Source organism: Mustela nivalis (assembly GCF_964662115.1).
Source record: "Mustela nivalis genome assembly, chromosome: 10".
Lineage (NCBI taxonomy): Eukaryota > Metazoa > Chordata > Mammalia > Carnivora > Mustelidae > Mustela > Mustela nivalis.
Window position 1 is genome coordinate 105,673,122 of NC_139029.1, and position 15,488 is coordinate 105,688,609.

The 15,488-nt window shown below is 41.6% G+C and overlaps 1 long non-coding RNA gene across 1 annotated transcript; it reads right to left on the reverse strand.

The window, feature by feature from the left end:
* Positions 1–2,740: 2,740 nt before the first annotated feature.
* LOC309842781 lies at positions 2,741–15,389 on the reverse strand. The gene is made up of 4 exons (XR_014299777.1): positions 14,943–15,389; positions 13,849–13,934; positions 7,423–7,599; positions 2,741–3,498 (listed from the first exon to the last, which is right to left on the reverse strand). It is a non-coding gene; the product is annotated as an uncharacterized lncRNA (long non-coding RNA).
* Between the last annotated feature and the right edge of the window lie 99 nt (positions 15,390–15,488).

A 15,488-nucleotide genomic window follows, 5' to 3' on the forward strand; every position in this document is an offset into this window, starting at 1 on the left:
GAATGCCTCATACATAATGGAAAGAACTTTGTTTTTAAGATTTTTTTTTTAATTTATTAATGAGAAAGAGAGAGAGAGCAAGCGCAAGCAGGTGGAGGGGCAGAGGGAGAAGCAGACTCCCCACTGAGCAGGAAGTCTGATGCGGGGCTTGATCCCAGGACCCTGAGATCACGACCTGAGCTGAAGTTAGATGCTTACCTGACTGAGCCACCCAGGCGCCCTGGATTTTATTTTAGTGTAATGAAAATCACTGGAAGGTTTTGAACAGGGGAGTGGCATATTCCAACTTCCACTGTAAAAGGATCATTCCCACTATACTATTGTGAGGGAAGTGTGGAAGCTAGGTAGCTAGTTAGGAAGGGATCTAGGTGAAAGATGATGGTGGTTTGGGCTAGAGTAGAAGTGATCAAGGTGGTGAGAACTGGTCAGAATTGGGATATGTTTTGAAGGCAGAACTGATGTAACATGTTGATGAATTGAATGATGGTAAAGAATCAACAATGATCCCAACATTTCTGGCTTGAGCATCAGGACGAATCATAGAGCCAATTACTGAGATGGAGAAGAGTGAAGGGACTTAGGTTTGATAAATGCAAGAATTGCTTTAGACATGTTTAGTTTGGAATACTGTTAGATGTTCAAGTAGCTAGTAGAGACAGGAGTCTCGAATTGAGGGGAAAGGCTGAGCCCTCAGATATAATTTTCAGAATCATTAGCATATAGATGACATTTAAGATGATAGAATTAGTTAAGATTTGCTATGATGAATTTAAGCAAAAACTGAATGGAAGTCCAAGGATGGAACTAGAATACTCCAATACTTAAAGGTTAAGAGAAAGACGAGCCAACAAAGAAATTAAGGAGTGGCTAATGAGATGAGAAGTAAATCAGTAGAGGATGAAAGCCAGGTAATGACAGTTTTTTAAGAAAGAGGAAATGATCAACTGGCCAAGCTACTCTTGGGTCAAGTAAGTTGAGAACTGGATTTGGCAATATGAAGGTTACTGGTGATAAGAGAAGTCTCAGAAGAGTGGTAGGGATAAAAGGCTCATAAAACATTTTCTGTATCATAAAGGTTAAGATACAGTTGATAGCTCAAAAGAAGGAAAGAAAGAAAGAAAGAGAAAGAGAGAGAGAGAAGTACCACCATATAAAGGGAACAGAGAAATAATGCAGTAGTGGAACAGACATGCTATCAAGGGAGAAGTTTTGTTTTTTTAAGAAGGGAGAGAAAAATGGTGATGTAGGAGAGAGGGGAAAATAAGTGCAGGTCAAAGTTCTTGAGCAGGTGAGTTCTCTAGACACTTGGATATTTACGCATAGAGATCAAGAAAGAAGTAGAGACTGGAGATATAATTTTGAAATGATTAACATATATGAAAGGGACAAACGTCAGAGTGAGTAAGTTGTTTGGGGAGAGTGAAAAACGGAAGCCAAAGACAGAACCCAGAGGTACCAACAAATTTAAGGGAAGAAGGGGAGAAGACCCATTAAGGAATACTGAGAAGGAATGTCCTCTTATTTACAAGCTATTTTTTTTTTTAAAAAGATGTTATTTGACAGAGAAAGACAGCAAGGGTGGGAACATGAGCACGAGCAGGAGTGGGAGAGGGAGAAACGGGCTCTGCGCTGAGCAGGGAGCCCGACGTGGAATTCAATCCCAGGACCCGGGGATCATGACCTGAGCCTAAGGCACACTCAACAACTGAGACACCCAGGTGCCCCTTGCCAGCTATTTTTATGCTCATAGTACATGGCACATTGTTCCATCTCTGAAGCCTGGAAAGCCTTCCCTCCCCTGGATTCATACCCATCTCTCATAGCACTTTATGCAAATCTTTATTAGCATTTATTTCACTGCATTTAGATTATATGTAGTCTTCCATCAGCCTGAAGTTTCCCTCTGCCAAAAACTTTATTCATCTTTTTATGTACAACTCTTAACATAACACATAGTAGGTGCTAAATAAATGATGCATGAAGCAGGGGGAAGTTAATCCACGAATAGAATGTGTAATATGTAAGCATTAGAAAGTGTCAATACGCATTTTATGACTTTCTAAAAGAAATATACATGTTGGAAAGAATTCACCAGTGAAGCCATCTGGAGTTTTCTTTGTAGAAAGATTTTAAATTATGAATTCAATTTCTTTAAAATATAAAATACAGAATTTTCTATTTATTATTGTTTAGTTTTAGTTCTCAAGAAAATTTTCCATTTAATCCACATTGTCAAATTTATTGGTAAAAAGTTGTTTATGGGGCACCTGGGTGACTCAGTGGGTTAAGTCTCTGCTTTCGGATCAGGTCATGGTCCCAGGATCCTGGGATCCAACGCTGCATCAGGCTCTCTGCTCTGCGAGGGGCCTGCTTTCCCCTTCCCCTCTGCCTGCCTCTCTGCCTACTTGTGATCTCTCTCTCTGTCAAATAAATAAATAAAATCTTTTAAAAAAAGTTGCTTATAATATCCTCATTTTTATTGTCTATGGGGCCTGTACTAATGATCCCCTTTTTATTGCTGTTATTGGTAATGTGCTTTTTGCACTCTTCCTTGATTGGTCTTGCTAGGAGTTGATTATCTTTTTAGTCCTTTTGAAGATTAATACGTTTTGGCTTTGTTGACTGTTGATTAATGAGCATTGGCTCTTCTAGATCTGCTTTCTAGTTTATTGATTTCTGATTTTATCTTTATTTCCTTTTTAAGCTTCCTTTGCATAAATTTGCTGTTTCTTTCTCTAAATTTCCCTGTGAGCTCTAAATCCTGTGGGTAGTTCTATAGCCAAAGCGGCACATTAGTGGAATCCCAAGTCTGAAAGGAATGAGCCTGATATACCAGCCCATGATGCTCAGTCTTTAGCTAAGAATGAGTTGTGAGAATGGCCTCACTTGTGAACATATTGGTGGATCCAGGTCAGTAGTTGGGGCCACAATTAACTGTTTTGCATAAAAGGGAATCCAGTGGCCCATTTTCAGAATCACAATTCAACTCCTTTGCTCCAAAGATCTATTTCTTCATTCAAGGAGCGCCGTAGTGACTCAGTCGGTTAAGTGGTCGACTCTTGATTTCAGCTTAGGTCATGATCTCAGGGTCCTAGGATCGAGTGTAGGGCCCTGCATTCCACATCCAATGGGAAGTCTGCTTGAGAATTTCTCTCCCTCTTCCTCTGGCCCCATCCCTCCCCCAGCTTGCACTCTTCAGATAAATAAATAAATAAATATTTTTTAAAAAAATCATTTCTTGGGGTGCATGGGTGTCTCAGTTGGTTAAGCGTCTGCCTTTGGCTCGGGTCATGATCCCAGGGTCCTGGGATCCAGTTCCGCATCAGGCTCCTTGCTCAGCAGAGAGCCTGCTTCTCTCTCTCCCTCTGCCTGTACAAGCTGTTCATGGCTTGTACTCTCTCTGTCAAATGGATAAATAAAATCTTAAAAACAAAATCATTATTTCTCCATTCAGGTTTGGGGAGAAGCTCTTCCATGGTTCCCACGTGGCCACTCTTCCTGAAGGGAAAGATAGAATAGGAAGGTTAGTGTGATGGACTACAGCAATTGAGGCCATTTGATTTAATGTGTATGACACATCCTGAATAATACACAATTTTTCCAGAATATTTCCCTTGAGTGGCTCTTTACCTGTGCCTTTAGAAAGTCATTCTAGCTCTCTATAAGGTCAGCTTTTTCTGGATGGTAATGGATGACCAGTGGAACCAATCCCATGGAAATGGGTACACTCTTACCCCTCTTTTGCCATGAAGCATGGGGCCCTGGTTGGATGCTATGTTACACAGGATTCTGTTTGTAGATCAGCCATTCCATAGGCCTAATATAGTACTGTTGGGTAAGGACCTGTTGGTGGAAAGAAAAACCCATACCCAGAATAGCTATCCATCTCTGTAAAAATGAACCACTGGCTCCTCCAAGATGGAAGGGACCCAATGTAGTCAACCTGTCACCAACTAGCCAGTCGGTTTCCTTGAGTAACGGTGCCATATTAGGGGTTCAGCATTAGTCTCTGTTGCTGACAGGTTGGACATTAAGACATCAATAGCTATCAGCCTTGGAAATTTGGAGTCCATGCTTTTGGGACCTGTACATAGTCTCCATCCCTGCCACTATGGCCACTCCATTTATGTGCCTGTATTAGTTTCGTAGTGGTGTCTTAGCAAAGTGCCACACATTTGGTGATTTAAACAGCAGATACTTATGGTCTTACAGTTCTGGAAGCTAGAAGACTGAGCTCAAGGTGTCAGCAGGCTTGGTTCCTTTTGAGGGCTGTGAAAGAAAATCTCTACCCTAGCTTCTGGTGGTTTGCTGGCAATCTTTGGCATTCTTTGGCTTCTACTACATCACCCTGATCTCGGTTATTGTTGTTATTGTTTTTTAAAGATTTTATTTATTTATTTGAGAGAGAATGAGTGAGAGAGAGCATGAGAGGAGAAGGTCAGAGGGAGAAGCAGACTCCCCAACGAGCTGGGAGCCCGATGTGGGACTCGATCCTGGAAGTCCGGGATCATGACCTGAGCGGAAGGCAGTCGCTCAACCAACTGAGCCACCCAGGCACCCTTGATCTGTTTTTATTTTCACATGGCATTCTCTCTGTGTGTGTCTGTCTTCACATGGCTGTCTGCTTATGAGAACGTACTTGAATTAGAGGACCACAATACTTCGGTATGACCTTAAATCAAAGTTCTTTATGACCCCAGTAGGAAAAATACATGGGCCCAGTAACCAAGGAATGGATGCAGGAACAGCCCCATTTACTTTTACTATCAACGATCCACTAGACGGATACCCACATTTGTCATAATCTGGGATCTATAGGGCTGGTGATACTGGTCGATGAAAGGACTGCACTTCTATTAAGAGACACAAGGGTCCCTTTAAACTATAAGCTATGACTGCTGTACTTTGAAGTCCTGTATGATGTCATTTTAACGAATTACATCTGCAGCAACCCTATTTCCAAATAAGGTCACATTTTAAGGTACTGGGAGTTAGAAATTCAACGTGGAAAATCTGAGAGAGGGATAACAGTACCTATCACACAATCATGCTGGTTCCAAGGTGGCCAATGATTAAGACTGGTAATGACAAATGGATGATTCATTTTGTCTACTTGATTGCTTAGTGCCTCTTCCCTGGTAGATGCAATATTTGATAAAAAAAAAAAAAATCTTCACACTTCATGCCAACTCCTGTATATTTAGCCATATGACTCTATTCCAGATCTCCTTATCTTTGATCTTCTAGTCCTTTTCCTTCCAGGTCCTCTACTAGGTTCCCTACCAGGCAACTGACACCTTGCCCAACAATCTATATACATTCTTACTTTAGTCTGCTTCTCCTTATACACAAAGCAGATGATCAGGGATGATCCTTGTAACTCTACCAACTGGGAAGATTTTCACTCTTTGCTGTTTTTCAAAGACTCTCAGGAATGTGACTATAATGCAGCCACTATCTAATTTTGGTGTGCTCCCACATACTAAGCTGACTCATCTATAAACCAAACTTAGGCTTTACCCTTCTTCCTTCAGCTGTTCATGGCGTTGGTGCAGCTGTGGTGGGTTACATGGGGATCTGGGCTACCTGAGCATGCATCTTACAAGTGCCCCAATTGTGCTTGATCTCCATCCCATATGTACCATTTCCATCTTATAACAGATGCTGCTGGGTCCATCTGAACCAACAGAATTCAGTCCATAACAAGTGGTTCTGGACACATGGTTACTTGGTATACTACGGTTAAGTGTTCTGTCTCCACCAAGGCTAAGTATCTAGTTCTCGCTAGTAGCTGGTTCTTAAAATGTGTATAATTCTCTGTTGTAGATGGCATGGCCTTGCTCCAGAGTCCTAAGGACTACTGTGATTTTCTCACTAGGGCTTACTATAAGCTCTGTCTTTGTCAGCTTGGGCTGCCATAACCATAAAATAAAATACCATAGACTGGATGACTGAAACAAGAAAAAATTACTTTCTCACAGTTCTGGAGGCCAGAGGTCTGAGATCAGGATGCCAGCACGATCAGGATCTGGTGAAAGCTCTTTTCCTGACTCGTAGACTGATACACCTTCTCACTGTGTCCTTATAGGACAGAGAGAGAGAGAGAGCTCTCTGTTGTCTCTTTATCATCACATGTGGGGTTAGGGCTTCAACATATGAATGGGGGGACATTTAGTCCATAACATCCCACCCATGCCCCCCTAAAATTCGTGTCATTACTGCATGCAAAATACATTCATTCCATCCCAAAAGCCCCAAAGCTCTTAATTCATTCCAACATCGACTCATCTGAATATCATCTAAGTCAGATATAGTGAGATTGGAAGTATGATTGATTCATCCTGAGGCAGCTGTGAATCTGTGAAATCAGACAAGTTATGTGCTCTCAAAATACCACAGTGAGACAGGCATATGATACACATTCTCATTTCAAAAAGGATAAGAAGGAAGGGGTGATGGTCCCAAGCAAGTTCAAAATTTAGCAAGGCAAAAATTCCATTAGATTCCATTGAACCCTCCTTGGTTCAATGCTCTGCCTTCCAGGTACAGTTGGCAGCAGCATCATCCCTAGGGTTCTGCTGGGTAGTCCCACTCTCAAGGCTGTTGAAACTGAGGCAGAGGCCCTCTCAATAACTTTCAGGGTCATTTCTCCCTCTTTTTGCAGAAGAGTGCATGCCCGCAGCCAAACAGCTCTATAATTCTGTCCTGTCAAATTCAGTAAGCCCAACAGCCTTCCTTCATTTGGTCTCGTCTCCATCCCCTTCAATTCCAATTGGCTCTGTTTCTGCTCATGTAATCCCATAAGCTCTATCAAGTGATAATCTAGTTGTGCCATTGGTGTTCTCTTTAAAACATGCTTTTTTATTTTTTGCAATATGGATAGGCTGAGAATTTTCTAAATCATCAAGTTCTGGTTCCTTTTTCCTTAACAACTCCTTCTTCAATTCACCTCTCTCCTTTTGCATTTTACAATAAGCAGTCAGGAGGAACCAAGCCCCTCCTTCAATATTTTGCTTAGAAATCTCCTTAGAAATCTTCAATTTCATTGCTCAAATTCTACCTTCCATGAAACACTAGCACAGTTCAGCAACGTTCTTTGCCATTTTAAAACAAGGTTCACCTGTTCTCCAGTTTTCAGTAACACGTTCCTTATTTCTATCTGATATTTCACCAGAATTGTCCTTAAGGTCCGTATTTCTATGTACTTTAAAACTCTTCCAACTCCACCCATTACCCAGTTTCAAACCTGCTTCCACATTTTTAGTTTTTTGTTTCAGCTGTATTCCCCTGCTGGTGTCAAGATCTTTATTAGTCAGGGATCTCCAGAGAAACAAAACCATTATAGTTATATAGATGAAGGTATAAGTATAGATATAGAATAGATAGCTATAGCAATTGAGTTATAATAAGGAATTGACTCACATGATTATGGAGGCAGGTCCCAAGATCTGCAGTAATCAAGCTGGAGACCCAGGTGAGCTGATGTGTAGTTCCAGTCTGAACCAAAGGCCTGAGAACTAGGAGGGCCAATGATTTAAGTTCCAGTATGAAAAGTTGGCAGGTTCAAGATCGACGAAGAGCTGATATTTCAGTCCAAGCCTGAAGGAGTTCTCTCTTAGTCAGTCTTTTTGTTCTATTCACATCTTTAATTGATTGAATGAGGCCCGCTTACATTAAGAATGGCAATCTGCTTTACTCATTCTATCAATCCAGTATTTATCTGATCCAGAAAGACACCCACAAACATACCCAGAATAATGTTTGACCAAATACCTGGGTACCCCATGGCCCTGTCAAGTTGACATAAAATTAACTATCACAAGCTCCAAACTTCTTTTCCCACTGTAACACCTCCAAGATTTTACAGAAATACATGGCACAGATGCTTGTACTATAGCCTGAAGTTTACCTGCTCTGGGCTCCAAGGCTGGAAAACCTTCACTGTCACCTGGTAAATGGGCTATAGTAGTATTCCTAAGTGTGGTATGTACTGCTCCAGAACATAGACATACCAAGCCCTGTGCATTCTTCTTTGTGGTAGGGGATGTAAGATGTAACAATTTGTCTTTGATTTTGGAGGGCTATACTGATATACTTCTGACCAGCTGACCCTTAAAAACGTAACTAAAGTGGCCAGCCCTTGAATCTTTAAAGCATTTTTCTTCTACTCTCTGGAGCATGGGTCTTACCAATGCCTCCAGCACACAAGCCACCCCTTGCTTGTGCCATCTGAGCAGCACAATGTCACTGATGCAGTGGGTCAAAGTGATTACTCTGGGATGGCCAGGAGGATCAGATTTCTTTGGGCTTTATTATGACAGAAGGCAGAGCTAACCAATACTGTAAGTGAAAAGTTATCTGTCCCAAATGTATGTGAATCCATTCTGATGCTCTCTCCTAATCAGAATGGAAGATAATTCATTGAATAAAACACTGGCCACACGTCATGTCCTGATGCCTTATTACTCTGCTCCAGCAATAAGACCATATCAAACATAGCATGTGCATTGGGGTTCTTATCTGCTGAAGCCTATGGTAGTCTACAGCCATTCTCTGCAATCTACCTACTTACTGCAGGGGACACACAGGCTAATTAAATGGAGATATGACAGGGACCATCTTTCATTTCCCCCCAATTCTTTAGGTCTTTTATGGTAGCACTAATTTCCACCACACCCCTTCGGATTGATATTTTTGTTTTTTAATTTACTATGTTGGCCAGGGTGGAAGGCCATTTTCAGATGTTTCCACTAACAGCTCTCCCTTCACACACGTCAAGGATTTAACATTGGTATTACTGCAGTCACTGGGTGTATCAATTCCAATTATATACTCAGGAACTGGAGAAATGACCACTGGGTGGGTCCACAGACACAATGACCTACTTACTGTAAGCTAGACTTTACTCAGAACCCCATTTACTACCGGTCCCCAATTGCCTCCATTCTAACAAGACGCTGTGATAATGCTTGGGTCTCACGATACTGTCAACTCAGGCCCTGAGTCTCAAATTTTCTGGTTACTCCTCTTCCCCACTGTGTAATCACTAAAATAAATAGCTACAGGTATCTTTGGGAAAGGACCGGGGAATCATTACATTTATACCTGCTGCACTGAAGCAAGATCTGCCATCTCTAAGTCAATGATTTCCAGATCTAAAAAGTGGCTCAGATCTGGACACTGAGCAAGGGATAATGATTTTTGGGTGGAATCACCCTCAGTATTCTGCTCTTCCATTTTGGCCCTTTGGGGTTATAGATGTTAATAGTCTTCTCATCTATTTCACCCTTACAGATGTCAAGCTCTACATCCATCTCCACAACTCCCTGTGAGTTTGGCTGCCACTTGTCAGAGGTTGCTGGTCTTTATAATTGTGGCCTCCTGGTTTCTAGTGATTAAGTGTCACCATCTGGCCTATACTAATTGGGGAAGGGGAATTTTTTCCCCAGTTATTAATGAACCATAACTCTGTGACTGCTATTATTAGCTCAGGACTGCAGAGAACTTCTTGGTGCTGTTGCCCCTTATCAGGCCTTCTTGTGCTATCTTCTGGGCTCTCCTGTGAAACATAACCCTTTGATGGAACTTCTGACCTCACACATATCCATTCCAGCATGTCCATGTCCCCCAGTCTTTTAATTCATTCTTCTACCATATAAGCCTGGGCAACCCTAACATTTCTACTTTGCACAGCATTGGCCATCACTTTCTTTAGGTTTCTAAGATACCCCAACAGTGAGTTGTTTTATCCCTAGAAGTTCTTGCCAGGGTGTTAAGTCCTGACTCAAGAAAGTGCTCCTAAGTCAATAAATTCTTGATTATCTATGTCTAATATTCCAGCTCCCATTATCAAGTAACCTTAAAACTCAATTGCAGGGTACTTCCCTGACTTCTTTGTGTATGCTAGCTAATTCTTACAGCTCCTTTGTATATGATCTCTTTTCTCCTTTATCAGGTCAGGCATGTTTTCAGCTGGGTTATGCTAGGATTTGACTCTAGTTATTAGCATGGCAGCCAGGGGAGAAGGAATGGCTCTGCAGTGTCTTTCAACTTGGGGAATTACTAGTTCTTACTATGTAGAGGTAGCCCATCTCTGCAAGCTTTGAAAGTTCACGAGGGTCTGCAGAGCTAACATCCTTACAGTTGTACCTACAGATGTCCCATACCTTGTTTCAGGTTTCCACAACCAGGGCCCTAACCTGCTTTGGCCACACATTTTAATGTCTCTGGGACTCTTGTGCTTCTAACGTGTCCTGAGTCTGTGGCATAGCTGTTTCAGCTCTTCCACAACAGGAAATAAAATCCTCTTTGTAAATTACTAAAAGAGGTCCTCCGTCTCTCATACTTGGTCAGTAACCAAGGGGGACCTTTGCTTTTTCCTTATCCCTCCTGAGTGTTAATACAACTTAGCAGTGACCAGCCAAATCCAGTGTCCACGAAGGTACTGCCCACCCCCACCCCTATATATTTCAAATGCCTGAAATTGTATTCTTCTCTTTCTCCTCCATTGGGATGCTTTCCCAGGTCACTGCTGATGAAATCTTTAGCAGCTGGGTCACCACCTTGTGCTGGGACTACCCATGCCCCAATACTACTCAGGATAATATTCTCTCTGCCCACCAGCTAGTGAGCGAACTGGTCCTGAAACCTCATTTTATTATCTAGCTTTTGTTTTTGTTTTGGGTTTTTTAGTTGTTGTTTTTGTGTTTTGAACCTTTCCTGGCACCACTTGTGTTAGTTTGGATCCTCTGAGCAGTTGCAAGGTGGGATCTGGCATGTGTATTAGTTAGGGCTGCCATAACAAACTATCAAGGACTGGGTACCTTAAACAACAGAAATTTATTTCTTACAGTTCTGGAGCCTAGAAGTCCAAAATCAAGAGATGAACAGGTTTGGCTTCTTCTGAGGCCTATCCCTTGGCTTACAGATGGCCATGCTCTTGCTGTGTCCTCACACAGCCCTTCCTCTGCACCACACCCCACGTATCTCTGTGAGTACAGTTTCCTCTTCTTATAAGGATACCAGTCAGACTGGACTAGGGTTCACCCAAAGGGTTTCATTTTAACTTCACAGCCTCTTTAAAGGACGTATTTTCAAATACAGTCACATTCTGAGTTATTGGGTGGTTAGGGTTTCAACATATGAACTTTGGGGAGAACACAATTTGGCCGACAATGACATGCAAAAGATTTCTTAGAAAAAATGTCTATGAAAGACAAAAGGGGAGGGAAGAGAAGGTGGGAAAGTGTGTAAACTGTGATAGAGTTCTGAAGGAGAGTAAAAAGAAAGGACTGAGTAGGCAGCGTCTCAAACTGCAGCACAGTTCTAAGAATTTCAGCTAGTATGCCACAAGCCATTGCTGCCCATTAGATGAGTCCCAAATAGTCCAACAATGAAGCTGTATTAGTACCCCTGCCATGCTCAGTCAGGTAGGTCAGGACTGGCCAATTAGTATTTCTTAAGAGGCCTGCAAAAAAACAAGCTAGTTGAATCTCTCAATATCCTTGGCGAAAAATATTTGCTTATTTTAAAGCTTCATATAAGGAATAGAATAAATGAGTCTATGGCCATACCACTCTGAACGCGCCCGATCTCGTCTGATCTCGGAAGCTAAGCAGGGTCGGGCCTGGTTAGTACTTGGATGGGAGAATAAATGACTTCATTTTATAATGACTATAAAAAAAAATCATAAGGTGAAGCAGCCAAATCTAAAATGTCTCTTTATATAAATAACAAATTATAGCTACTAGAGATAAAAGTAGATAGATGGATTTGGGGAACATGATATCTAGAAAGAGCAAAGGGACCTAGATTATAGATTGATTTGAAATCACTTACAAAATTCTCCACATAAGTATATTTTTTGCCATGCACCCAGGAATGTCTGACACAAGGTAATAATGCAGGACAATCATTAACAAATCTGAGTATTTTCAATATTTGTTGGGGTATTAACTTTATCAAACTATTTCATTTACTTGCAGTGGAATGACAAGGCTTCTAATCTATTGGTACTTAATTGTAATATATTAAGACCTCTGTGTTTCATCTCTTAAGATGCTTACAACAGCTTTCAATTAGGGGGTCATTTTTCTTTCTTTGAAAAAATGTGCAAAAAAGTACAAAGATATTTGAGAGCTCTCATTTTGTGGGTGAATGCGGAACTCTTTTTTTTAAATTTTTTTAGGTTTTTTTTTTTTTTTAAAGAACTGTTCCTTTTCTCCACCATTTGCAGAACTTTAATTAATGTCCAAGTGATCTGCATTTGTCCAGGAAGAAACAGTCCTTCTCATCTCTCAGTATGTCACCTAAAAAAGTTGTGACCAACAAACTTTTGTCAAGTTTATAAAAAAAAACCCAAACCAACCAACTAAACAACCAAACTCCACCTAGGAAATTAAAAAAAAAAAAGAAAGAAAGGAAATATTAGTGTTAAATTTTATGAGTGGCAATTTGAAATACTGAATTTTCTTTATTTATTCTAATTCCCCAACTGACACATGTATCAATCTCTATACAACTAGTATGTTTACTGCAATTGATCAGTAATTGTTTATTTACTCAACAAACATTCTAGAGCATCTACTATGTGCAATGTGCTAGGCTGAGTAAGACATGGTACTATTCCTCAAAGAACTCACATTTCAATTACTGTCCTTTTAAAAAACGTATTTTTTATTACAGTAAAATACACATAAAATTTACCATTTTTACTATGTTTAACTGCACAGTTCAGTGACATCAAGTTCATTCACACTGTTGTGCAACCATCACACACAATCCATCCTCAGAACTTTCTCATCATCCTGCGCTGAAGTTCTGTACCTATTAAACAATAATTCCTCTGCCCCTTCCTCTCCTGTCCCCGGTAACCACTAGTCTACTTTCTGTCTCTAATGAATCTAACTATTCTCAATACCTTATATAAGTAGAATAATATAATATTTGTCCTTTCATGTCTGGCTTATTTCGCTTAGCATAATGTCTTCAATCTCCATCCTAGTTGTAGCATGTGTCAGAATTTCATTCCTTTTTAAGGCTAAAATAATATTCTGTTCTAGGTATATAGCACATTTTGTTTCTTCTCAATTACTTTAAAGTAGCTAATGTCTCATTTCATTTACAATGAAATTTCATTTCATTCTCTCAATTAAAGAGATAGCATTAGGCTTGTAAAATTACTTTAAGCTTGTGTCTGTAGTCTCACAGTAGCTCCCCAGATGCCAGTTTCCTGCTTTTGCTGCCACCAAAGTGCAAGGTGCTTTCTTTAATGATTTTAGTTTTCTAAACAATTCCTGACCCTCTGTCATTTCTCTTTATAAGTCACCTGGACAGTTACACACACATTCAGGTATCTTTTTTAAAGTAGTATTTTCTAGTTTATGTATAGTCAGAAACATTTACAAATCAGGCAATTTCAGGAATGTAAAGAATTCAGTTTAGGGACCAGTTCTTACTGATTTCTTCACTTGGGTACTATCTCCAGTCCACCCGGCACTATTCTGCCACAGTTCATTTTGCTCCAGGACCAATGTGCCTAGCTCCCCAGTACGTTTTAGATACCTTTCTCAGTTTCTGAATGTAGCTCATTCTCTCATGTTTTACTACATTCATTTCTCTTTTGTCTTCTGTGGCTCCTTTCGTCATTTTTGTCAGAGGGACACCTGGTTCAACTTTTTAATGAAACATTTATTGAATTGATGATGGGGAAGAAATGATATACTAGGTGCCGGATTTTTAATGCCATGACAATCTATTTTCTTGGGAGAAAGTAAGATTTCCCTTATTAACCACCATCAGCTACCAGCTCCCCTTCATTTATGATAAATGGGGCACAAACACATTTACCCAGAGGAGATTCCACTTCAAGTGATTTCGTGAGACATTCACCGCCATACCTGGTATTAGTCGGGACTGCAGAGCACCTTGCATCCCTGAGTGTTCAGAAAATATTATTATACTCAAGTAGCTACACAGGCTTACATGTAATACCTACGTAGGTATACAGTTACTATACATTAATTTCAAAATAACTTTGAAAGAACAGGAACAATGAATTTAACTGGCATTTTTCTTTTTTTTTTGACAGAGTGAGAGATCACAAGTAGGCAGAGCAGCAGGCAGAGATAAAGGGGGAAGCAGGCTCCCTGCTGAGCAGGGCACCTGATGCAGGGCTGGATACCAGGACCCTGAGATCAGGACCTGAGCGGAAGGCAGAGGCTTTAACCCACTGAACCACACGGGCGCCCCTTAACTGGAGTTTTTCAGCAGAGGCCACATTAGTAGACCGGAAACCTAAAGAATACTGTTCTTTTCTCAGAAATCTAACAGATTCCTGAGGATTGCTACCTGGAGCTTCTCGGTTTCTTTAGTGTCAAACATCTGATTGGCTAGGGACCACAAAACGATATTCCTGCTGAATTTAGAACGTAGGACATAAATGATGGGAAAAACAAATCTCAATACCCGAAAGGAATATTTCTACATCCCCCCCACGACTGAAATGCTTTCGTCATTCACAAACCTAATCTAGGACCAAATACGAACTTTTCTTGAGAGATACAGAGCCGCCTGGAGAAGTTAAGACTTGACCAGTGGCATCACATTGGCTGGAATGGAACCCTGGCGTTTCCCTTTCAGTCAGTCATACACTGCCCATCAAATGGCTTAACTAGGCTATCTTTCCCGAACAGATAGTACATTTATAGCCTTTCTCTGAAACTATGAAGTTGCTCTCCTACCTTTAGGGAAGGGAAGCAGGGAGCACGAAGCACAAAAAGGCGGCACCGTGACCTAAATTCTCCATGAATAACAGAAAAAGCAGTGAGCCGTACGAATCCCGGATCCAAGGCTCTGCGTGAGCAGATCTAAAACCAGTACCGGGAAGGGCGCGGGGAGGAGCGGGGAGGGTAAGGAGTAGAAGGAAGCGCCGGTAAAATTACCTTGACCAGACGGCAACTTGCAGACTTCTTCCCTGACTAAAACGCACCAACTTTCCTCAAACGGACCACGCGATAGGCAAGCTAGTCAGAAGCGAATGGACTCGCCCACAGCGCGCGCTCACACCCACTGTAGCGCGTCGCATCACCACCGACGGCGAGTCCTGGAGCCCTCCACCCAGAGCCTTGAAGACCGCGCCAGAGCCGGAAGAGCCCGGAATCCCGCGCAAGGGTGGGCGAGTACATGGCGCGGAGAAAAACGAGCCCAACGTACTCTGGTGCGGATTACTGGAGCCAGCAAGGAGCCTATCAAACCAGAGTTCAGGCACCCAATTCTCCGTACAAGGTCTTCGATTGCCAGTCTTAGGGCGGTTCACACCCCCCGGATAAAAACTGTCCCCACAAACCTCCGGCTCCAAGCGCCCCTAGCAACGACCCGCGATTTAAAGCGGAAGGACACTTCTCGTCCCGCCTTCCCTGAAACCAACCGGAGCCTGGCGGGGAGGCACGTTGGCCCAATCACCTCGGCGGGAACTAAGACCAACCAAT